The 25,278-nt window shown below is 44.5% G+C and overlaps 1 protein-coding gene across 1 annotated transcript in view; it reads right to left on the bottom strand.

Moving 5' to 3' along the window:
- The window catches only part of CASR (calcium sensing receptor), an 82,041-nt gene extending 63,140 nt beyond the window's left edge, over positions 1-18,901 (bottom strand). The window contains exon 1 of the mRNA XM_087757428.1: positions 18,769-18,901. The gene's annotated coding sequence lies outside the window, so the exon portion shown is untranslated. The remainder of the gene's footprint in view (positions 1-18,768) is intronic.
- Between the last annotated feature and the right edge of the window lie 6,377 nt (positions 18,902-25,278).

The raw sequence follows: 25,278 nt of genomic DNA on the forward strand, positions 1-25,278 counted from the left end.
ACTTTCGTTAGCTACGTGGGAGGGGAAACAAGGAAAGGCAAGTGAGGAAAGTCATTATTCCAGGCACAGTAATGGAAGGAGCCCTTCGCCAGCTCATGCCATCAACCAAATGTTCATTCACCATTTCTTAGCCATGCCTTCCCCTCTCCTGGGAGGAATTCTGCTCCCTACCAAAGGAAAACCATCCTGCCCTCTCTTGAGCTACTCCTGTAATTTTTCCTGGCAGCCTGTAAAGCCGCCAAAGAAGGAGATGCTGCCTCTGCCCTCGGGAAATCTCAGAAAAAGAACTGGAGGGAGGCAAGACAGACCATTTTCAAATTTCGAAAGGTGAGGAGCCTCTTTATTTAGGGATCTGTTCTCCAGCAACAACATGACTACAAGACCAGAGTATGAATCAGATGGCCCTTCACCAAAAGATAAACCCAAAGTTTACTTTACAGTGGACAGGACAGCCTTCCCTTCTGATGGTCCTTTTTTCATGGGCTTTCATCATTCCCGACAAGACCCCAGGTATTTAACTGCCTTACTTTTCTCCCGGGGAGCCCTACAGTATCTCAGAGTGGAGCCTTCTTAAGCTGGAGCCAAGACTGCTCATACAGCATGGAAGTAACAAAAGTGAGCATGAAAGCTATACTTGCCACTGTGTAAAGGACAACCTACATCCATTTTACCTCTCCGGTTCCAAAATGTAGGCCTGGAGCTTTAAACAGGACAAACTTTGAAAGTCCAGAACAATTAGTCCAATTGACTGGTGGTGTAAAATCAAACAGGAAATGTAAAAGAAAGTGTTAAGCCTATCCAACTGCAGGCCAAAAATGCACTTCTAAGCATAAAAATATTTATACTAAACCAGAAACTGTCTGGGATGAAAGACAGCAATAAAACATACCAAAAATCACCTATTCGCAGCATAGAAGAAAGGGGAAAGTAAAATTAATAACAATTTCTAAGATACAATATGCAGGGCACTTATGAGGGAAGTTAATAAAATCAAGGAAGTACTAATAGTTCACAGAGGTAAAGAGGCAAAAAAGATATTTTTATAAATATTAGAAAAAACTTGAGACTGGCCACGAGCCCGTTGCTAGATGTGGGTGATAAAACTGTAAATGACAATCAAAAAAAGGCGGAAATACCCAATAAACATTTTGTCCTTCGCACATTGTTTTGTCCTTGGAATGAAGCTGGAGAATGTATCATCCCATATTACATCAGCACAACAAAATTCACTGTAGGTAATAAAAGGAGATGTGAGACGAGATCTGCTAAAATTAAATGTTTTCAAATCAACAGGCCTGGAGTCTTACATAAACTCAATGAGGAGTTCTCCGAACCACTAGTGTTGATACTGAACAACTCATGGAAAACTGGGAAAATTCCAAAGGGTCAGAGAACTGCAAGTGTATCTAGGTATTAAATAACTACTAAAGAAGGAAGGCCCAGGAAATTATAGGCACTGTACCCCAAGATCAATTTGGATACAATAATGAAATTAGGTAAGTCAGCATTCTTTCTAAAAATCAACGGGGATAAAATACAATTAATGTGAACCATCTTGTAAAAAAACCCCACTGTTCTTTTTATGAGACGCTGACTTGATAAAGGCAACTGTATAGAGTACAACATGGACTTCCCCACAGCATAGGACCGTTCAAATTTTAAAACTGCAGTTAACAGAGAGATTCAAAACTAGTTTGTGGAGAGGTCTCAAAGGTTTTGTTAAAGGGATGATATCAACGAGTGGAGTCATTTCAAAAGACATCACTCGGAGATCACTCATTCTGAACCTATGCGATATTTTTGAATCAGTCCTCCAGATAGTGAAATCAAACTGTTAAAAACGGAGAAGAACACAAAAGCTAGCAGCGAAGAAGACAGTTTTAATGTAGAAATGATCACTAATGTTGGAATATACAACACTACAGCTCTCCCCTGGGGACCAGTGGTTTTACGTATTGTGCTCCACATACTCATCTTTCTGGTAGCTCTGCATTGAGATGAACTCTACAACCAAATCTCATGTTTCAAGGCTTCTGTTGATAGCCTGCAGGAGGGAGAGGACAGTTCTTTTTGTGATGCCCGATTTACCCGCACGATCTAGGATGCTTGAAGGAAGACAAAGCTTCACTGATTGGCAGCAGCTAGACTGGGACCCTGGAAAAGTTGCACCAGTGTCCTGCTAGGACACAAAGGATCTTTTTTTTTTTCTGAAGTGCGTGTGTTGGTCTATCTTGCTCACACGCTGAGGGTCAAATTTGAAGTCAGATATGGAATTAGGAAGGAATTTTCCATCCCATGAAGACTGGCGAGAATCCCAAGTGCAGCTAACTCACTGTTTTCTCTTCTTATTTCCCTAGACTTGCACAGGGAGATGCAAATAACAAACTTAAACCCACAGATTTGATAGATTTACAAGATCTTAAGAAAATAAGACATATTTCTTCAGGGGATGTGATCACTGCATGACTCAGAGAGGCTTGTTTCTTCCGAGTGAATGTGGGGCAAAACACACGCATAGTATTCAGTTTTACTTCAAGCTCCTTGGGGGATAACACAAGCTTCACGCTTCGTTTTTGAAAGCCAACATGTGTATGGAGTGTGCTACAGATGTGTCACTGTCACAAAATGAGAACAACGTGCCACTGAATTCTGCCGCAGATTTTTGCAGAACAAAAAATTCCTCAACTTTGGTTGTTGAGGAATTAACTCACTTCTCAGCAGGGCTGTCATGTTTCAGCTGCTTAGGCAGTCCGCTTAGAGTATCTAAAAAAATTACCAGAAAAACAGCTAAGAACGATGCCACTGGTTATAACTGCTGTAACTACTTCTGGTGTTGACATATCAACTTACTGACAAGGGAAGTGTTTCCTATAGTGTCAGCACAGTAAAAGTTGAAGTCTAGGTCGCAGGTATACATGCCTTGAGCATAAACAAAAAACCCTGATAAGTTCCAGATCCAGAGTCCTTTTCCTGTGGGTGCTACTGTAGTGAAGCAGAACAAGCCTGGCTTGATGTTCAGATAGCAAGCTAAACCTGCAGCGTTAGCAATGGTGTGATGCTTTGTTTTGACTTACAAACTGAATAGAGCAAAGACGAAGCCTCGAAAGGAGAATATAGACGAGCAAGAGGTCATTTCATTGATAGCTCACTTTTATAAGAGCTACATGCGCTTACAACAGGAAGCGCAAACACTGCACCTGAAAATTCGTTCTCAAAGCCTCCCGAGGCTTTGCACTAAAGCGATGTCCTGTTTTCTCCTCTTTTTGACTGTACGGATTCAATACTCAAAGTGCACCCTTGCTAAGCCCAAGTCTACTGGATCTGTGGCCAGCTAAAAGAGCTCATATGATACAAAGTGAAAGGGAATACTCTTAAAATTAATCTATCAATGGGGAAAAAGGTCCTATTACCTCCCTTCCCTCTATTGAAAAGACTGCACCACAGAAATGCACTTAGGCAAACCTGGATTTCTGTAAACTAGAAAACTCTGTGAAAATACCAGACAAGCAGTGAAGAAGTACCACCACAACAGTCAAAGCAAGAAACATTTAGAAAGTGACTGGGAGCCGCGAATGTCAATCAAATTGTTCAACCCGCTTTTTTTTTTTTTACTCGATTATGTCTGCTAACATTGTGAAAGAGCCTCGCTAAAGACTCAGCACAATCACCTTTTCAAATTATAAAATGTCAAGGCAGACTGCTCCTAAACCTTCAGAAGACAGCATGTTCGTCTCTCTTGCTATTTGCAAAGCTGAAGGAAACAACTGCAAACAAAACAAAGCACCCCCCTATTGGTCCTTCTGCAGGGAATCAAGGAGAGCACAACACTAACATTAGCATTTGTACCCTCTTTCTGAGCTCAACCCATTAGCAACAAAAACATCGCTAAGAAAACAGTAGTAGGAGGCACTCCAGTAAACAACTCCATCAGGAAGATTTGGAATGCTCACCTTATTTCTTGCCAGCTTCATTTCTTGCTCTGTCATTTACTTCTTGTGCAATGTTGAAGGCAGTGAAAGAAACCTCTGCTTCCCTAGCCAGTAAATAGGGAGATGACAATTAGCTTTGACCTCTTCTGTGGAGGATGGAGGATGCCGAGACTGAATCATTGTTCCTCAGTGAAATAAAAGAACTGAATATTATTCTATATAAAATTATGATACTGCATACTCCTCTCATAGCTTCTCTCCAAGGATCCAAGGCTTCCTAACAAACATTAAATTAAGCCTTGCCACCACACTCTTGGAAGACAAATGGTTCTTCACTACAATTTGCAAGTAGGAGAATGTAACGAACAGCTAATGCTTATACACCTAATTTAAAAAAATGCTTTCATGATTTTATTTGTAAATGTTTATTTAATTTCCCAAAAGTGAAATCAGGAAAAGTATACTATTTCATGCCAGCCTCTTCCATCCCTTCAGCTCTTTAAAGCCTTAAAACATTGAGCCTGTAAATTCAATTTCTGTGTCTGGAGGCTCAGCACTAATAGCTCTGTCTGGAACATCAGTATCAAGGGAGAGAAAGTGTCTTCAGAGTTTGGAGGAAGCCAGCAAAGGGCTTTCTGGAGAGATGGAAAAGATTTCTATTACTTATTTTACAGAGAGATTAGTAAGAGGGGGATATTATAAGAGCATGTTATTTTGATCATCAGCATCCTAGTAAGAGCACCAAAATTTATGTACAGACACGTAAAAAAAAAAAAGGATCCACACCGCCACGTAACTTGCCTGGATTCTCTATCCAGCAGAAATCATCCCTGGTTGTTTCAGAACAAGACAGACTGAGCTGGGATAACTAACCTCCTGCCTCAGGCCCCACCTCCATCTCCAACAGCTATAAGTTGTTTAAGCACTGAGGCAAAAGGACTTGATATTTCTACCAATACGCGCCATCATTAGCAATGAATATTCTTATTGTTATATTCATCATTACTTTTTTAAAAAATCATTTTTGCAAGCCTGCTGTGCTCTTGGGCTGGTAAATTTTCTCTGCTGCTTAAATTTTCCACCAATTGACATACATGAGTTTTTAAAAACTCATACTGATTCTCTGTCTATCCTGACTGAAGGCTGGAGTTGGGTAAGTGTCCCCAAACATATTACTGTGCACATGTTAAGACCATCAGGAAGAAACAATGTTCAAACTGTATTTGGGGACAAAAAATGAGGAACGCCCTGCTGAAATCCAGAAACACAAGTTCAACTGTTCTTTTTCCTATTTCGAAGGTGAGCCGTTCTTAATTCAATTGTCCTTACCATGTGTTTGTCATCGTATCTTCTATCATGACCTATGAATCATACACCATCACTGTTCTTGTTTATATATTTGTGATTACTGTTTCTGAATTTACAGTTTATAAACGTATATTTATACTCAGGTATTTAATGTGGTTAAGCATTTAGAATCACATAAAACCAGCACCGTGTCTTTGTCTGTCTGTCAAGCTGCTCTTCCTGGCTTTGGCCTTGCTAGTAAAACTGTCAACTATGCTGTGTCTTCTGGGATGACGACACATTGAATGCAGTTTGCATCATGTCAGCCCAGTAAAAGTAAGCAAAGTAGTCTTTACCTGCAGCTTTAAAACAATGCAGTTTTTAGGGAAAAAACTGATGTCTCATTTGCAAAGACACGCGTTCCAAACCAGTATGGTTACACAGCTCCATCACCTTAAGAAGTTCAGGCCTTGAGACAGGCATCTGTTTAAGCACCATTTACTGTTAATGCATTTGAGATTAATTAATCAGTGCGATTAATTAATCACTGTAATTAGTACGGCTTTCCCTAAGCCAGAGTGTCCTCTATAAAACATAGACCTATTTCTAATACACCTCCAGCAAAACACGATGCTGAATAAAGACGGCTACAACGATTGGTAACAATGGGAAATGAAGAAATTAACAACTGAAACGAAGCATTGGAGATTCAGTGAGAGAGAACACACTGGGCTACAGTTTAATCAAAGAAACACTAGTAGTTTATGGCACACCACAGTCACTTGCCATTTCCATGGACACTCCAGACTTAGGTCCTCGGACTTGGGAAGGGAAGCCAGTAAGAGCTAGGTGATTAGGCACCTTGGAAAAGCCCAGCAGGCTCCTAATCAAATGTTTAAGTATTCATTAAGTCTAAAAATCTGGCTCTTGAGAACTTAAGTCTTGCTGAAATTCGGCTTACACCTGTCCAGAAGTATCTCTTCACAGTATTTCTAGGTGTCATTTGGAGTTTCAAAGCCATCCCTATAATGAACCTATGTCAAAAAAAGTTTCCCCCTGCAGTGAATGCTGTCAGAACTTAAGATATATTTTCCATTCCGCATCAGAAGAACTACAAGACCTTTGCCAGTTTTAAGCCAAAAATGTCAGAAACATTGCTCAGGACTGCCAGCGCCATTGGTGAGGACACAACCTCTGGAGTCCACCCAGGTCTACTTGGCCCCAATCTGCCTGAAAGCCGAGAACTGGGCCATCCTACGTACCAGGTGAGCCACCTACACATTAAGTTACCGCCATTCAATTACAAAATGGGTCTTCCTCTTTTTGACCCAAAACTGTAGTGTATATTTGAAAAAAGCCTTTCCCCATACAACTTTTATATGCTTCCATGATTTGATTTAAATAATCTCACTTTCTCTGCCAAATCCTACCCTCCTTTCTCCTTCAGAGCAGGATCATCCACAACATCCCCAGTGCCCCTATTCCCACAGAACTACAAGAACCTGCCGTTTCGTCGGTGAACGCACCCGCGCAAGCTGGCAGACTGCTCGGACCCCAGGCTCAGGTCTCAGAAGCAGGGCTTTTAACTTAGGCTGAAGAACACATCTCTCACCTGCAGAGCTCTGCTACTGGTCAGACGACGCAGCAGGAGGACTGAATCAAACGTACCAATGTGGGAAAGGTGTGACAATAGGAAATTTAGGGGCAGTGTGAGAAAAATGCATGGTGCCAGAAGCCAGGAGGTGGATTAAAAGAGGACACAGCATGAATTTTGGGGGAGAGGAGGAGTGTCCCAGCCCCTTTTCTTACCATCTTACTCCATGGTAATCTATGTGGCTCCCCATTTATCTGTTTTCTGCAAATCTTATGCCAGGTCTTTAATATTCTCTGTAGGAAATCTATAATTCAGGATTGAGTATCTGACAGGCAGTTAGCCAGCCAAAATTAAGTGTTGCTTTGCTCACCAAAGAGCATAAATTCACCAGTGACTTGAAAAGCCTGACCTGAAGTCACCTTTGAAAACAGGATTCAAACCCCGTTATGGGATTAAGTTTTGCAGTGCCAATTAGCATAATCTCTAAATTATGAGACAAGCCCAAATTAATGCATTCATTTCATTATTATACATACAAATATTTTAAACACCCTTTTTTTTTGTAATATCAGGTAACTACAACATTCATAGTACCTGAATTGCTCAAAAGGCAGGTAGGGACAAAGTTTGAACCAAAGTCCATTCTAATTTGTGAGCGCAGAGTTGTTCAGGTAACATTTGACAAAGTTTCCTTCTCTTGATACCAGGTGACCTTAAAAGGAACCAATAGCTGTGTACATGCTTTCTAATTTCTAAATTAATAATAATTTAAGACTATGGAATAGTGAAGAAAGGCAAAGGAAATTCATTCCTGATACAAATTTCTGAACAAATATCAAAATCTGTGTAAAGTTAATTAAAATTTCACAACCTGCTGTCAATGTTACCTATATTCAGTTGGTAATTATCTGATTACTTATGCATGATTAAATCATCCTGTAACCAGGGAGCAGGAGCTTTTCCTCAAATCACAGCTGAAGCTGCATGATTATTTTGCTATTTTTTTTAAATGAGCTGAAATAACTTCAGTCGTGGCAGCACGTGAACTAGAACTGAGCTGAAGAATTAACTAGCTCAGCTCCACAACACGAGCTCAAATGTGTACTGCTCTATTCATCCGTTTTTTCATTTTTTTTGTCTCAGTATAGAATGAATGAGAATGACCTTTTGATTTTTCAACTAGCTGAGATTTGCATTATCATGCAATCTTTATTTACACAGTCACAGAGTATTCCTAGAATAATAGCATGTCAGGCAGCTGTCATTGTAATTTTGTATGTATCGATGCAGAGTCTTGGAGCATGCAGAATACTTCTGAAGAAACGGTCCAAGAAGAACGTGTACGTAGGATAGTTCATTTAACAATCAGAGGAACCACGAGATCTTTCTGTTTCTTCAGGCATTTAGGAAAAATAGAGGTATAGCGAGTAAGAGTTGGGATAAGGCTTGCCATTTGATATAGTTATGGATTTTGTTCAGAGTCTGTATATTTTTATGTGTAATTGTTACTCTGAACCATTTAAGTTGCACTGTAAACATGTACTGTGTTAGATGTCAGGACTGCAGTGGGCTTTACAAATTAAATAAGCAGTGCAAGTGGGATTTATTTTTTGCTTCTTTAAGATTTTCACAAGCCATGCAGATAAGGATTTTATTACTTTATTAATAAAAAAATAGAGACAGCAGAAAGCAATGAATCTAGGCATCTGTTACAACCCATAGCATTTAACTGAGAAGGGACTATGTGCTGCAACTAACAATTACACAGAAGTAAATGTTGCTGTACAAGTCATGCCCAGATTCCCCAAGCTGTTCTTGGCATAAGACCAGAGAAGGTGAAACAAAAATAGCTTTATGCCATCTTTGCAGTTGCTCAAATCCAGTGACAAACAGGGAGGCCAGCCCCGGCCCTGCATGCCACCGTGTAGCTACAGGGCCGCTCTGTGTATCACCCACTTGCCTGCGGTTCTACCAGGGTTTTGATAACTGAGGACTATTGGGAAAAAGTGAACTTCAATCTCCACTGGTATTTTCCCCAGGTACAGGAAACGTTAAGGGAGCTAGCTGGTACTGAGGAACTAGGTCTCTGAATTGTAGAAACATCTTAATTTAAAAAGTGTATTCCATGACCTTTTTTGGATGAAACTTGACATAAAATTAACATGAGCGGACTTAAATTTAAACTGAATAAAGCACAGAGGCAAAACAAGGTAACCCGCAGGTTACTGTGCTCATCTTCAATTTCTATCTGCCCACAGTATCGGAAGGAAAAGATTAGAGCCATGAGTTATCTAACCCCATTGCCAGCTGTATTAGTGAAACTGCGTTCCCTTAATTAAGAGGTATATATCTCATAATCCCTTTCCCCAACAGGATGTGAACTCTTGCTCACCTAAAATACTTCATTTAGGAGGAAATGTGCATTGTTAGGTACACACCAGAACTGCTGCGTTACATCCTTAACTAAGAATTATGACCTCTTTTTCCTTTGTAGTTATTGTTCCTGTAATGTTCCCTGCATAATTTTTGTAGTTGTTTTGCTTCTGAAGAAGGTTGCATAATATTAGTGTAAGCATCGTAGAGATATGTGAGCTGGCAACCACAGGCTGAAGTCAGAGACAAATTACCAAAAGCAAAAAAGAAATCTAAGAGCACAAATCCCAGTGAAAAACAAAGTCATTTAGGCTTTTAAATGTTTTATATGCTCATCAAAAATTCCCCCTTTTTCATCTTTTGGGCTAGAAATCAGATCATTTTCAAACTTGAATGCAAGTTGCCATCTAAACCCATATTTAGATCAATAACTTGAAGTATAATATGAATGTAAGTACCCAACAATAGAAATCTGAACCTGAAAATGATAGTCGTGTATTTTTTCTACTTTGATAACCCTTGATACAAAATGGGAACCCATTATGCTGTAATTAGACATTTTTAAAAGCTCTTTTAGATCTTTGGATGAAAGATAGTATCTGGATGCCAACCTGTTGTCAACTGTTTTTACTGTCTGGAATTGTGTGTTCAAATCCTGGCTCAATCAAGCCAACCTTTCTCATTTCTGAGACAGCTATTCCAATGTGCTGTGATTTACTACAAGCAGAGCTTCCAAACAAGGCCATATAATGTAGGGCTGTTTCAAAAAGTGCCTATAAAAACAAAATCTTAATATTCCACGTGTTGCGTGCAAGTATATTCTTTATAATTTACAAGATGTTATTCTTTTTAATGGCCATCCCTCCAAACTCACCTGCCAGTTTGCAAATCGCTAACAGCAACAAAAAGTCATCAGAACAAACCGCACCCTCAGCGTCACCTACGCTCTTCTGCATCCTCTGGTTTGTTGGCACAACTGTCAACAATTCTCAATTGCAAGTCAGCAATTCCCTAGGCAATGCACACGAAGAGAGAGGATACAAATCGTTGTGTCAGCTTTGCTGCTTTGGCAATGTTAATAGAAACCATAGCGCCCAGGATTTGTTTTAGTCTTTAATAACTGCAGCTATCACCTTGATAAATATGGCAACAGACGTATTGAATAAGAAAATGAGACTACTACAAATCACCTCCCAGAATAAGAAATCACTTTAAAAATTGCAAACACTAACAATATCACGGCATTGCTTATAGGAAAGAGAGTTTGGCAAAACTATAAAACTTTCAGGAAAAAGAAGTAATTTCCAAATAAATTATTTAAATTATTTTGATATAGTGGCATTAAAGTAATCTGTTCCTCAATAATAATCTTTGTCGATAGTCTCTTCTCGCAGGATGTCATTCAGAGGACAGTACGTCAACACCCAAACTATGGCTGTGTATATCCTGCCTTGGGATCTTTAGCGTCGTTTGCCAGGCACTGTCACCAACTTAAAGGTTCTTAAAAAATATCATCCAACGCAGCTATCCCCAGCAGTAGTCCCCACCTAGAATCGTGGAAATGAAGTGCTGTGCCTCAGTGTCATTAGCAGGCAATAAGTCTGTTTCTACAAGTAACATGTTGATGTACAAAGCAAGGAATAGTTTATTAGTGGAGGAAGGAACCAAGCGTTATGTAGGAAAAGCGTGTCATCCTCATACAAACAGCGAAGGGGGAGCACTCAGCCTCGCAGTCCCTTGTTTCACCTCGCGGACCCTGTTCACTCCCACAGCCACGCAAGGGACAATGTCCTTCCCACATTTCACTTAGGCAGGTCTGAAAGAGAGCCGACAGTGCCAGCGCTGTGCCTGCTTCAACTCCCACCCCACCACTGCCTCTGTCAGGTCTCCACATCTGCTCCAGACCCTCTCACTGCTCCTGGTTTCCGTGCTACCACTGCAGCATCTCTCATCGCACTGTGCTGCCAGCTACCTCGTCCGGTGCTGACGATACAACGTCAGAGGTCCTACCTCAGCTAGAGCAATTCCAGTTTGACAAGTACTGAAAAATGGCTGGATCCAGGCCCCTACCCCAGGACCTTCAGCTCTATCACTGCACACAAGAAGTCCAACAACAAGGAGAATCACTGCACTTCCCTCCACCTTGTCCACCTATGACACTGACCAGCACGTATGGATATTTCTGGTTGTAGTGAACTTCTCATTAAGAGTGCCTTGTGTCCAATTTTTGTTGCTCTTCCTTCATAAAATACTTTATTGCCCCAACTGAAAACTGAAATAAACTCTATGAAAGCAATGAAAATAACTACAGCAAAATAACTCCCCAAAACTTAATCTGCTCCATTCTGGCTATTTCCAATATATGGCAACAGATCCTGCCCGTGTGAGATTCCAGCCACAGAGTTACGATGCATCCGTGGTCAGAGCACAAACTCAGCAAGAATGTACCTATGGCTTTGGTGATCAGGGACCACGTGGTTTCATTTGAACCTCAGTTTTCAACGAAAACCAAACACTTCTAGCTCTCACGGCTGTGAACCAAAACTTCAATGCTTAAGTAGAGTGAAACAAATACAGTAAATGTTGCAGACAGTCCAGAAGAGGAAGGGATTGCAGTTATTAACACTGAGGAACTGAAGCTCAGGTCCTCAAAGGTTCTTGAGATATTCATCACCCCCTTTAGGCACAGAGATTTTGCCACCCTCAAAAGTATCATCCAGATGCTGCTTCAGCCTGGAGGGTTGAGACCTCCTCTCTGCAAGCCAGCACACTGACACTGCACCTCCTGCGCCACTGCACAGAGAGACGCCGCTCAAAGCTCTCACGGGAAAGCTCCCAGGCAGCACATTCAAAGGATGTGCTCTGACCGAACCGAGGAGGAGGGAAGGTAAAGGCTTCTCCCTAAGATTAAGCAGAGCTTTCTGATGGACGGCTGCTTTCAAAGGCTTAGGTATGCGAACACCCATGAAAAGGGACAGGACGCATCAGAGGCCGTTAACTGTGCAAACACCGCTTCCTGAGACATAGAAGCAGCAGTAATTGTTCCTTCGCTAGCTGCTACCATTACTCAACCTAAGACTATCCTGGGAAGTAAAAGCAGTGTAATCTGCTGTCGGTATGTTTGTTGAAGACAGAAATCTAAATCGCATCAAGAATTCATGTTTATACATTCACACACCACTGTTGATATTAATGTTTGTATCCTCATTACAATGCTTTAGACAAGGGTATCGTATGGAGTAATGTATTTAAAGGACATGGTGATGCAACAGGTGGAACCTATTTCTGTTGTTTAGAAACCAGACCTTAATACCCAGTTTGTCATCCACTAACTGGATTCAGCCCCTTCAATCTCTAATACATAAAACAGGAGAATTACAGTTGGCTCCCTAAGGTAAGATAAGGACTGTAGACAGGTTCCCTGAAATAATAAATATAGGCAGCAGAAGATTTAGGATTACAGCTCGGTTTATAAATCTGTGCACTTTCCCTAGACTGAAGGCCACTGAATGGAGGAAACTCATCAGCAGGGTTTGACATTTTAGCATTTGTGCAAGAATATGACAGCCTTGCAAAATATATGGCTATGCAGAAGACATAAAATATCTGTGGGACTTAAATGTGGCGTAGATTAGTTGTCCGTTGAGCAGACCGTTGTCTTTCCAATACAAAGTCTCCTAGAAGGAACCACCTCCACAATTCAGAACACTTTCCAAACCCTTGTGTAGAACGAACGGCACCTGAACAGCTGAGTACCAATTATGATACGTTCAAAATATTTAAAAACAGATAGGTCATCTTGAAAGCAGCTACCACAGCAGACTGAGTGTGGTACATGTGGACCCATTCAGTCGCGGCTTCCCACAACGGGGCTTCAAGTGGCACCAAAGAACTGAGCAGAAACGCGCACTGCATGTGCCAAAGGCAGCAATGAGGTGCACGGTGGAAGGAGAGGGGAATAAGGAGGCAAGCCCTGCCCCAAGCACCAACTATTGAGGCACTCGTCTAGACACTTAAACCTGCCTACCCTTCCTTGCTAGAATATCAGAGATAACTGCACGGGTATGGCAGATCTGACACAGGACCTACAAAAGACCCTTGCCCTTCTGGGGCGCAGCAGCTGTGAGCTCGGCAGCACACTGCTGTGCACCTGAAATGGCACTCATACACTCACTGTGTGTTTCAAAAGTACCTGAACCTTTCTGGGAAGAGGGAAGGGTGCCAAGAAAACCATCTGCAAGCTCTAGATCAGCTCAGGCTTCTCAAAGAAGAATTTAAGTAGAAGACTGGGTGAACAACCTCAGTCCCTAATCTGTAACTTCACTGATGAACCCCATCACCACCCGACCTCAGTGTCCCTTTCTGCTTTGCTTCTGTGGAGAGTTTTGTGCAATGGACCGTGTGAACACAGCCGTGAGTGGATGCTCCTGAAGAGCTCCTGAGTTTGCAGAACACTTTGACACCAACAGCCAGGATAAGAGACACAGATCTGTTGCACATTCACTGAAACAGTCCATCTGCTCCCATCCCCGTCCCCTCCTGATGCTTCCAGGAGCCAGGAGTAATGGGGCTGGAGGAAATCTCCCCATAATATTACATTCCCCCAACAGCTTGTCTTCAATGGTGCTCCTTTAGCACAGGCAACTCGCAAAGAAAGAAACCTCACAAGCAAATGCTTAATTAATGGTGCCAGGCCATTGGTGAGCAGAGGGTGGAAAAATAGGAATGGGGAATGAATGTCCCCTTTTCAAGAAGGTTAAGGTTACAAGGTAAAAAGAAAGCACAGAGAACAGAAAGCAGAAAATACAGGTTAGGTGGTACTGCTTGGAGAAAAGGACTACACCTCTTAAGCTCTGCCTTGAGGAGATGATGGCAGGAAAAGGAAAGACGAAATGTCTTTCATCTCCTTAACCTCATCTGCCCGAGACAACTTCAGCACTTTACGGCAGGGACCAGCTCTCTTTTCGGTTTGCAGAGCATACTGTAGACCGCTATTCTGGTGTATGAGGTGTCCTCCTAAGTGGACACAAGTAATGGTAACAGTCGCAGGTCAGCAGCCCTACTGCTTGCAAAACCCAGCGGGCAGCTCCGAGCAGTGCCGTGGTGCTGGAAGGACTGACTGACTGAGGGCAGACAGCAGGCAGAGCTGCTTACAGCAGAGATGATTGACAGTGACACTTTAATGTTAGGCTTTGCTTTGGGTTGCTCCTAAATGTTCTGTTTCTCCTAAGATGTAGGTAAAGGAACCCAAAGCCCCTCATTTCCCAATGTCTGAATTCAAGCCATCAAGTGTCCAAGTCCAGCAGTGGCACAACAGGCAAACAGAAGCATCTGATGTCGAACTCCTTCAAGTTAAAGTGAGCTTTCTGTAGATGAATAGACCTATATGTTGATTATTCATAATAAACACCTGAAAAAATGCGGAAATCAACCGTCCTAAGTTCTATGAATTCTTGTGTATTCGGTTTGCTCCGAGAGGTTGGTACATCTGTTAGCTATCTTTTAAAGCTCACATATTGCTATTTTCAAGTCCTAAGTGTAATTAGCAAAATTTGCTAAACTGATCCCATAATTTAAGAAAGCGTTGTAGAGAATTTACTGTTACTCAGTAGAGGTCACTTAATGTGTTCCTAACTTATTAAGCTGAAACAGCTGTTTTTAGATGCTGAATACTGGTACAAGTCTCAAAAATAGTGTATTTGTGTAAACTATTCAAGCGTATTAAGGAATTCCTGTAGACAGTAGCATGGACACTGAGTTAATTTTTTTAAATAGATGCCAGCAGTTTAGCTGCAATAAACAGAGTATTCAGATAACATACCTACTCTTTTGGTTGTGAGATAACAGACTGATTTATATCACTTATTTCAGGACCATGAGTGTACCTTTCTGGTTGACTCATGGCTATGTGTTCATTTTTGGAGAGGTCTGAATTCCATTTCATGACTGTCCACGGGCTGCATCATAAATTCAAGACTACACACTCCCCTCTCTCTACCGATCTCCCACAGATGCCAAAAGGAAGCTTGTACAGAGATCAAAGGAAGAATCTGGGCTCTGTGTAGTAAAATAAAACTTCACTTGTTATTTTTTACATCACATTCAGAACTGCTTACTGGAAAATGTTCCCTTTGCTAGGATTATTGCCACTCTTGCTCCTGTCTCTTTTTTCCTTCCCCATCCTTCTTTCTGTTCTCTGTCTTCTTTTTCTTCTCTTTGCCTGTGTCTTCACAAATTCCCATTCCCCGTGCAACGTGTTGGCATGGCCACTGTCAGCATGCAAAGTGACACCGTTAACCATGCGTACCTGCACTCTGACAAGTCCCGAGGAGCAAGGGCTCAAATCTACCTCCAGGCTTAGGATGCAGCACAACAGCCCTCGCTTTCTGCACTAGAGGATATTGCACATCTCTACCTGCGATGTCACAGCTGTGCTTAACCCCACCCCTCCAAATACACACACATTTTTCCAGAGGCAAAAATCAGAACCCAGGCACTTACTAACTGCCATACCCATATCAGGTGCTTGCCCAGGTGTTCAGTAACGAGATGCTCACCCAGGTGTTCAGTATCTTGTCCACCAAAGTATTCAGCACCAAGTAGTCTCTGTCCCAGTGCCAGGCACTGTAGGCAGAGACAGGTTAATATGCCAGCCACAAGCGCTATTAATAAATAGAAATTATCAAGTTCAGTAGCATGAAGTTTTCCCTCCAACTCCAAAATGGATTTCAATCGGTAAAGCTGGTTTCAGGCACGGAGGATCTAGTTATAAGGTCCACCTGAAGATTGCAGAAGAGGGAAGCAGCCATCTGACCCCGTGCACCACAACAGTCAGGTGAACCCTCCCGAAAATGGTGGGAGAAAGGCTCAGGAACTTCTGAACCCCTCTGTTCCCATAGGGTAACCATACCTTACAACAACACAGAGCTTTCTGTGCGCAAATTCTAGCGTGCTTTAGAAACCCCTGTTTCTAAACGAGACCTTTCTAACAAGACCCTGTGAGGCATGGTTCTTATCCCCACTTTTGAAACAGGAAAACGGTTTGCCTGAGGTCGGTGTCCAAGCCCAGAACAGGTTCTGGAATTGTCTTTACAATTAAGTCACTAGATCATGTTGCATTCCCTAGCGTTTCAGGTACACATGAAGAGATCACAATCGCTCATATTTTGTGAGCTGAGCAGTTCGGCTACCCTAACTTTCTCAGCTGAAGAAAAAAAGTGGTCCTGCAGAATTAGCCTTGATACATCAGAAGAGAATATTTCGGTACTAAAGCTACAACCCTGTCAATGTCCCCCTCGGTCTACTTGAGTGTCAATAATGTTCTTACAATTGTTGGTGCAAATTAGTGCAGGTAAAGCATTCCTCGCTCTTGCAGTTAATAAGTGACTGAGAAAGCCTATCAACTTATGCAGAAGAGGTTGTTTGCAACCAACAGTAGATGCAACAGTTTGCAACCAACCAACATGCAGACGGAATGGGAGCTGACCGAAAAGCTCCTGCTGTCTCGCTTGGCATTTTTGCTTATATTTTGGAAGCTAATTCTAACAAGCTTAGCAAATATCAAGAAAGTGCTGAGGTCTGAGAATGGCGCAAAGGGTGTCAGACTGACAGACCTGGGATCTGAAGTCTTTCATCGAGCCATGAAGTTAAGCACGGGAGGTGACTGTACAACCTTCTCTGTCGATACCGCTCTATTCTGACTTTGAGAACGATGTCAAAATTTTGCCTGCATGCCGCCCACTCCATCACTAGCCTCTTTGAGAGGTTACAGGTAGGACAGTTTGGTGTCAAATACTGCGGTGAGATTTGACACACACTTGGGTACAGAATTGGGATCACCCTAATCATTTTACGGATGACCTCAAACATCAGCCATGTCATGTCCTAGAATAAAAGAAATGACTTTGGGACGCTCTGTGTGCCTTCACATCACCAACCTGCCATAATCCATCTGCTTTAAAACTACCTACTTTTCAACAACTTCAATTGCATTGATTAAATGTAAGCTAGTTATTGAAACAGTGTTTCATCTGAACAGCCATCAGATCCCTTCACCACTGCTCAGTAAACCTCAGGAAAAATATTCCTAATAACCATCCTACTAATTTTTTCCACTCTCACAGCCAGAAGAGAAGCATGGATCCAGACTTCACAACACTGGGATCAACGACCAGACCCCAGTGAGCGCACAGGGAACAGAACCGGACCCCGTCCCCGGGGCTGGAACTTGCATTTCTCACTGAAAGGAGAGCTCAGCCCTGCGGCGCGGGGAGGCGAGAAGGGTAGGATGGAAAGCAAAGAGTCCACAGTTGCCCAGCCCCAGCCTAAATCACGAACAGGAGTTACGGGCTCTAATTTCCACAATTAGCATAAACACTGTGAGGGACACTACACCGCCTGGGAAAGGGCCGTAGCAACGCCTCACTAATACTCCCCTGACCTTGCCCCTCCCAGCCCATCCTCTTTGCATTTACACCAGGTGGTGAAACTCGAGGAGGAGGCAAAAAAGCCCTGAATGTGTTGGAGACGCTACTGGCGAGGGGGAATCGGGAAAAGCCTGCAAAGCCGCTCACCCCCACTCACACGGCCGACGGGGAGCACCGCGCTGGGCACGGCTGGGAGGTGTAGGGCTACTGGCCATGGCTGGGAGGTGTAGGGGCTACTGGCCATGGCTGGGAGGTGCAGGGCTACTGGCCCATGACCTCCTCTGCGTCCAGCCTGGGATGCCCAGCAGGGTTGACCGCGGTTTGCCCAGGACGGCGCAGCACGGAAGGCAGAGACGGTTCGGGGCAGAGCCTGATGGTGAGCAGGGGGCTGTGCACAACAGACCACCCGTTACAAGCAGGAAAAACACCAGTAAAAAGGGCAACGCTCCAAACAATTAAACATACCGAGTTCTAAGGATCATATCCTGTATCCACAGAAGTCAAAATGAAGATTTTTAAGGACAGATTCATTCGTTTTTAGAATCTTTCTTCAGATATACAGTGAAATTTGTTTTGAGCAGTGTTAGCAGCTTCCAAAACTTCTAATTGCGTTGTAAGTCGGTTTGCACAATACTGATATTAGCCGTTTTCCACCAGGACCGCTTGAGGCGATTTTTTCCCCAGCGTGCGTGATTTCAGTAAAACAACCTGTTGCTCTTTAAAGTTTTGTTACGAGTTACCGTTCTTCCCCTCAGTATTATTTCTAGATCACTTCAGCCAGAGAAAACACCTCAGAGCTCTGCGGAGACGTCTCCTTTTGCCTGGTCCTACCCGCCTCAGCAGCCACCCTGCCCGGGATTTGGGGGGGGAGGCGGAGGGGTCCCCCCGTCGCATTACGTCTGCGATCGCCGCGGCCGGCCCGGCTCGGCCCGAAGTGCCCCCGGCTGCCCCGGCTCGCCCCCCGCCCCGCCTCGCCGGGGGCTCCGCTCCTCCGGGTCCCCGCACCCCCAAAGCCAGACCCCGGCGCCGCCGGGCTCCCTGCCCTCCCCTCCCGCAAACCCCGCAGGCTGCGCCCCGTCCCTTCCCCGTGCCCCCCAGCGCTGCCCGCCCCGCTCCCGGCCCCGCACCCCCCTGCCCCCGCGGCCGGCGCCCCGCTCACCTCGTCCCGCCGCCGGGGCTGCTCCTGCCGCCACCAGCTCCCGCCCGTACTCCGGCGCTGGGCAGGGCGGCGGCAGCAGCATCCCCCGCCGGCCCCCCAGCTGCCGCGGCGGCACTTGCAGCCTCACGGGAACCGGCGGCGGGGGGGGGGGGGGGGGGAGAACGAAACCCCTGGCCAGGGCCCCGTCCCAGCCCTCCCCGCCGCCCCCGGCACCCGGGCCCGCTCCCACGGGCCGCGCAAGGCGGGGCGGGCGGCGGCGGCCACCGCGGGGACCCGCCCGGGCGCGCCCCGCTCCGGTAGCGGCCCCGGCCGGGGCACGGCGCCGGCGGCCCGGGAGGTGCGGGCGAGCGCGGTGCCTCTCCGGGACCCGCCGGCAGCCGCGCTGGGCGCCTGCGGCTTCCCCGGCGCGGCGCGGGGGCGCGGGCGCTGCCGCCGTCCCCGGGGGCAGAGGCTGTCGGCGGGCCGCACCCCGGTTCTGAGCCCCGCACCGGGGCGGGGGGGGGGGGGGGAAGCATCGCTCGCTCAGTTTTCTTCTCAAGACCGGGGTTTTCTCCCAGTTCACGCCAGAAAAGTCTGGCCGCCTGGTTGATGCCGTGCCCCGGTACCTGAGCCCCGTGCAGTCCCGACACCAGAGCTGCGTCTCTTGAAGAAGAAAGCCCTCGGCTCGCTCTGTAGTTAAGCTGTTGTGTGGTTGTGCGGATACGTGCAGCTCCGGATTTGCTACGCTCACCCGTTTATTTGGATCCTAAGAATTGAAATGCAGAGGACGCAATGTTTTCGGCGTTACTTGCTAGCACTTACGTTATTACGCCGCTTTTCACGTCCAAAGATCTGTCAGCGTTGGTTGGGAGCAACACTGCCTTTGGGATCATTATACAGTTTATATCTGAAATCTCTTAACCTCGTAAAATGCTTTTTTTTTAGGAGACGTGGCAGGTAGCCCTGTACTTGGATTCTGGTGCCATTCTACAGCCCAACCCTAGCGTGCGGATCTGTCCCGAGGGTCCGGTTTTCGTTTTCCCAAACAGCAACAACAAAAGTGTCGTTAGAGTTGCAAGGCACTGGTGAGGGTGACACTCGGGATATGTTCAAGGCGTACTGTGTTTTTCACCCTGAAGACGTGACAGAGAGCTTTGCTTCTGAAGGAGATCCACGAGGCCTAACTTTAGTAAATGACTAGTCCATGGATTAGCAGAATTAGCGATGGACTTCAAGTCACCTAGGGCCTCAAACAGTGTTTCATGTATTAGGATGCAGTTAATTTTGATATAGAATAAAAAAATATATATAAATATAAAATAAAAAAGAAAAAATATAAAAACATATAAAATAAATATTTTCCCACTTCTACTGCAGTACACTAACTGTTTAAGAAACAGATCATCCTTATGATAGTTATTACAGTATAATTGCATATCGTAATGAAATGACTGCAGATACTTTCCAGATTAAAAAAAAAAAAAACCCTACTAATTGCAGAGGTGAACGAATAGCTTCCTTAATTCTTAATCATGCTTAACTGGAGATGGTTCCAGACAAAAAGTCTACAAATTCAGAGAATTCCCCATTTAGGTTAAACTAAATGTACATTTAGGGACCCAAGCAAGCCTAACACTTCTCTGCAGCAGCCACAAGTGTTAATGTTTCAAATCCCAAGTCAAAATAAGGTCGCGTTTGGAGAAACAGTAGAGATTTCTTTGTACAGCAAGCGTTTGCAGTCAGGTTTTTCAGGACTATGCCGTAGCACGGCAACAAAACTGAACTTTTTTTAAGGCTGTTCTCTGGTTGTGCAGAAATTGGAGGACAAGAGGAAGTCGGTTATTTTAAGTGATCGCCTCGCTATCGTTATGGGGCAGAGACAGAAAAGACGGAAAAAACCAAAACCTGTAAAGCGGGAAATGACCCAGGTCAGATGCCAGACTGTGGTACCGTTCCCGACTTCTTCCGCAAACCCTGGCAGTCAGATATTGCCGCATTCGTTGCTGCACTACCCCCCCTTAGCCAAGGGTGGAATTTATGCCGTAGATTTTGTGTGGCCCAGAATTTGAGGCATGGTTGTATCAAATAGGAAACTCTGTAACAGAACGTTTTATTTGTTTATTTCTCTTGATATTAGTTGTAGCTCCCCATTAGCTGTCATTTCATCACTTTGCGATTGCTCCTTTCACCATAATAGTAGCAACAGAGCAAAAACTGTTTCCACCGATAAAAATCGGGCGACGGAGAGGCAGCAGGACAAGCCCATAGGGACCTTCCGTACTCCTGCTGGACAACTCGCTGCTTCCTAGAGCGTAGCTACACAAGCCAAAGTAGTAAAGTTCCATCTGTTCGGGGCCCTCACACCTCAGCCTGAGCAGCACGACGGGCATTCCTCCTCTGTCTCACCCAGGGAGTCTGAGCAGACCAAACCATACCAGAACGCACCGTGTCAGGGCACCTTCAAATCCCAGCGTTCGGAGAGCTCAGCCAGGATGTGGAAGGCTCAGCTCCTCCTGTGTCTAAGCAGACTTGAACCTACATCTCTCACTTAGCAAGGAAATAGCCTAAGGAGCTGGCTGCAGAGCGTTCCAGAGGAAGAATTACCCGTGCTGTCCTTTTGAAACCCATGCTATCCATCGTTTTGTTTCAGATGGCCTCATTTTGTTTGGAATTAGGTGGGAGGAAAGAGTAAGTTCCTTGCGGCAGGGAAACACTAACATTTTGAGTCCTGTGCTAGTGACGGTTGATTGTGGTTTTGACTCTATCACTCTCTCTGCAGATGAAGCTACCACTTTTAGTGGAGACTCTGGATACAAGCCGGCTCCAGCAGTGACTTGATTTGGGAGCTAGTCCTTATATCCCAGCTTCTCTCTGCCCTTGCCATATGCAACATATGCAACATATGCAACATATGCAACATATGCTTAAAATACAGCATAAAAGTAACAAGTAAAAGCCAAATAGATTATTTTATTACTTAATTCCCTATTTATTGTAATACTAAATAGCCTTAGTAGCTCAGTGATACAGTGCCCGTGGAAGAAGCAAACCTACACATACTGAGGATCGCTTCTACCTCAAAGGCATGTGTGAGAGTACAGAGAAAAGGAAAACACAGAGCTACAGACAACATGCAGCTGGTTTTGTTCCTTTCAAACTACAAGGCAAAACCACCTTGGAATATTTCCTGGAAACAGCAGAAGCAGTAAAACAAGAAAAAACCAGGAAGGGCTGAGCTGGAACACCAGACCTAGGGGTAAAGAAGAGAAAAGCCGAGGTGACAAGAGACTTGTCTGGTGTCCAGGGCAGCGTGGTCACCTCTGCTGCACCGTGGCCTCCAGGGTTTGATCTCAAAGGATCAAAGGCTGTATTGTCAAGCAAGTCTCTCAAGTTGCAGCAGGTCCCTTGTGACGGAAAGACACCTGTGGTGTCAGTGGGGAGATCCGTCAGGGAGCAACAAGGGTGTCTCACAGAAGAAGGAGCGAGTTCAGAGGGACAGCGGGACCCTCAGGAACATCTGCTTTCCTCTTGCAAGGGTTTTGTTTGATTGCAGGGCTGGTATGGTTTCCAACTGTCTATCAGCAGATGCCCAGGTGTGTGAGCAACTCAGAGGCAAAAGCGGGTTGGGAGAGAGGTGGGCAACTGCTGGGAAGGACTCCTGGAGGAGACCGTTGATTGGAGTGGCATCTGTAGTCAGTTGGACCTGCTGAGGATCTATGTGTGTAACGCATTGTATTGTGCAGAATTAGGGCAAATAGGGTCTCGTGGAGTGTCCTTGAGGGCACAGCTGGACAAGTTACGTTAGGCTGCTGATTCTTTGGATGATGCCTCTGATGATCCCGGGTCAGGAGTAACAGCTCTGTTGGATGGCACTGCCCACCCATCTTACACTGGCTGTGTGGATGACTTCCTCCACTCCAAGTTGATTTCCTAGTGAGCAGCCAGAGTAGGGAATGTGCAGATGCCATGAAGCGATGGCGTCTCACAAAGGCGTGGGGAGTGGTGAGGTCATGTGTTGATGTGAACAGGGCGGGTGTCAGCTTGTAAGGCAGAGTATTGAAGGTTGCTCCTTGCATACAGGCATTTTGTTCACCCGCTGCTGGTCCCCTCTCGGTGCGAAGGACAAAATAATCCCACAGAAGCATTTTCCTGCAGAAACTCTGCAGCGGGACAACTCTGTCCATCATCTGGACAGTCAGATGGGATAACTGGAAAGTCTGATGTTCGTTCTGACAAAGCTTTCTGAGGATGCAGGTGGTGCTTGCTAGAGGTGTGCTTAATACAATGGGTGTGGATGTAAGTGGCTTGAGCCAGTTGCCTGGGAAGCTGAAGCCCAAATTTGAGCCAGGTTACTGGTGGCTGAGTCTTGTTCCCAAGGCTTGATGTGCTGAAGAGAATTATACTGATGAAGCCTAAACCCGGCTCTCCACTGTTTTGTTCTGTTACACAAGATCAGGGCGGTATGTGACAGGGAGAATGGTTATGTCTGCCTCAACTTCTTAAACTACTTTTATTGCTAATAAAAGAAGCTAGACTGATAGTTTGAAGACTGACAATCCAGAAGGCTGAGGTCTTCTTTCCATTGGACAAGCTGAGCACCACAGGCAAAGTATATCCCTGGCTCCCTCTACCCCAGAATGTTTCTCATCTTCGGCTTGCACAGGAGAAAAGGCTTTATTCAAGCCTTCCCCTCTGCTGAGACTGAATGATGAGCAGTCAGAAGGAACATATGCAAGCTGAGTTTCGACTGGGATTCAGAGAAAATTTGAGCCGTTAGGCTGTGAAGGAAATGCTGGAGAGGGGCTGGGGCTATTACAGGGGTGTGAAGCTGACATACCTTGGCTGTGTAGATGTGGCTATATCACTGTCTAGTGGCTGTCCCATGGAACACAAGTCCCCTCGCTGCAGCTAGACTTTATGGATACACCACGTGCTCAAATAATGAGTTCTATGTTTTTCAAGCCAAAAATTCTTCTTCCCCTGCTGAGGACCATGCAGTCTGTGTATCTGCAACACATGGATGCCTTACAGAGGAGGAGATTTGCTCTTGGAGGGCAGTTGATGTTGTTTTGGTCAGTGCAGGAATGAAGAAAGGAATCAGCTTTAGGTGACTAAATGCTGAAAGGACCAGACTGGTGTTACACTACCCAAAATGAAATCCACTGGTCCAGCTAGGAGTGAAACATAAACACGGCAAAATCTGAATTAAAGGCTGCTAGAGAGAGACAGCACCCAGTGTGCACTGGATAAAACCAGCAGCCCTGTGGACTGAGGGCAATCCAACAACAACTCCAGCCCAGCTCCACAAATGTTATTGAACAAGTCTCATGAAGGTGTGTCCTATGTGAATTAGCCTTAAACAAAGAGGACTAAAAATCTCAAGCCTGTTCCTTCTTCCTCCCTGCTGTCTTGGTTTAAAAAGTTGAAAAGTCATGATTAAATTGGCTGAACTTGTTATTTAATATGTTTTATTTAGTTTGTATCTATGATTTTTAAAATATTTATCATATTGCTAAAGAATGGTGACTGTTTTCATAGAAACTGGAGATGGAAGAGACCCAGTAAGTTCACGTCCAGTCCATCCCCCCTGCTGCCATTGCAGAATTATTGTTCTGCATGTACATTTTCCAGGACCACCTCCAAACTTATTTTGAAATGTTCTACTTTCTTGGCGAGGGTCTGCGCTCCTCGTGTCCAGATCTGGAAATAGCTGGTGATGGCCATTCTCACCCTTTCTTTACTCCTTTCCCTCTTCATCTCCTTTGTTCTCGTATTCCTTTTTCAGGCACAGGCACTTCTTATTTGGTTGTCCTTTAGTGTTTCTTCTCCCTCCTTAGCTTTTTCAAAAGGATCTGCGCAGTTGGGCAGGGCTACTCTGGCAGATACAAGCAGCCTAAGCAATATCATTTGAGCAGTTATTTGTTGAGAAACCCTGGAATATCCTGCCCTGGGGAGTATGAAAAACCAAAACAAAAGCTCCAAGGTATTTGCTGAATATCAAAGCAGAAGCACACAGAGAACATTGTCCCTTTATTAATCACAGCTAAGCACACTCTTTTTAAAATCCTATTTTGTTATAACTTTTCAGCAACGAATTTTCAGTTAAAAATGTTATTTATAACTATTGTAGCTCCTTTGTTTATTATTCAGTCCCTGCATTTGTTTGATCTATAGGTCACATTTGGCCTACTTGGGGCAGATTAGTGAGCTGGCCGTTTTCCCTCATGACAGAGTCATCTTGTGCTTCAGGAGCTAGCCATGGATAAAATAACAGTTTCATGTCCACATTTTATGATTGCAAAGAAAACTTTCCAGATGTGAGCCAGTCAAAATGGATGTAGTGATATCCGCACCAGAAGGCTGCCAGCTTCAAACAGTAATTCTGAGAGCTAGGACTTGCTTTCCACATTTCAGCTCCAGAGCCTGTTAACAACTGTTTAAAAATCAGTGTGGTGAACAGTATCTCTGTTTGCTCTTAAATGAAAAGAGACAACTAGCATGAAAAAACAGGCCACCGAGGACGAAGCTTTC

The sequence above is a fragment of the Nipponia nippon genome, unplaced genomic scaffold (genome assembly GCF_047370975.1).
Source record: "Nipponia nippon isolate SJK-2023a ecotype South Korea unplaced genomic scaffold, ASM4737097v1 scaffold_2, whole genome shotgun sequence".
NCBI classification, from domain to species: Eukaryota; Metazoa; Chordata; class Aves; order Pelecaniformes; family Threskiornithidae; genus Nipponia; species Nipponia nippon.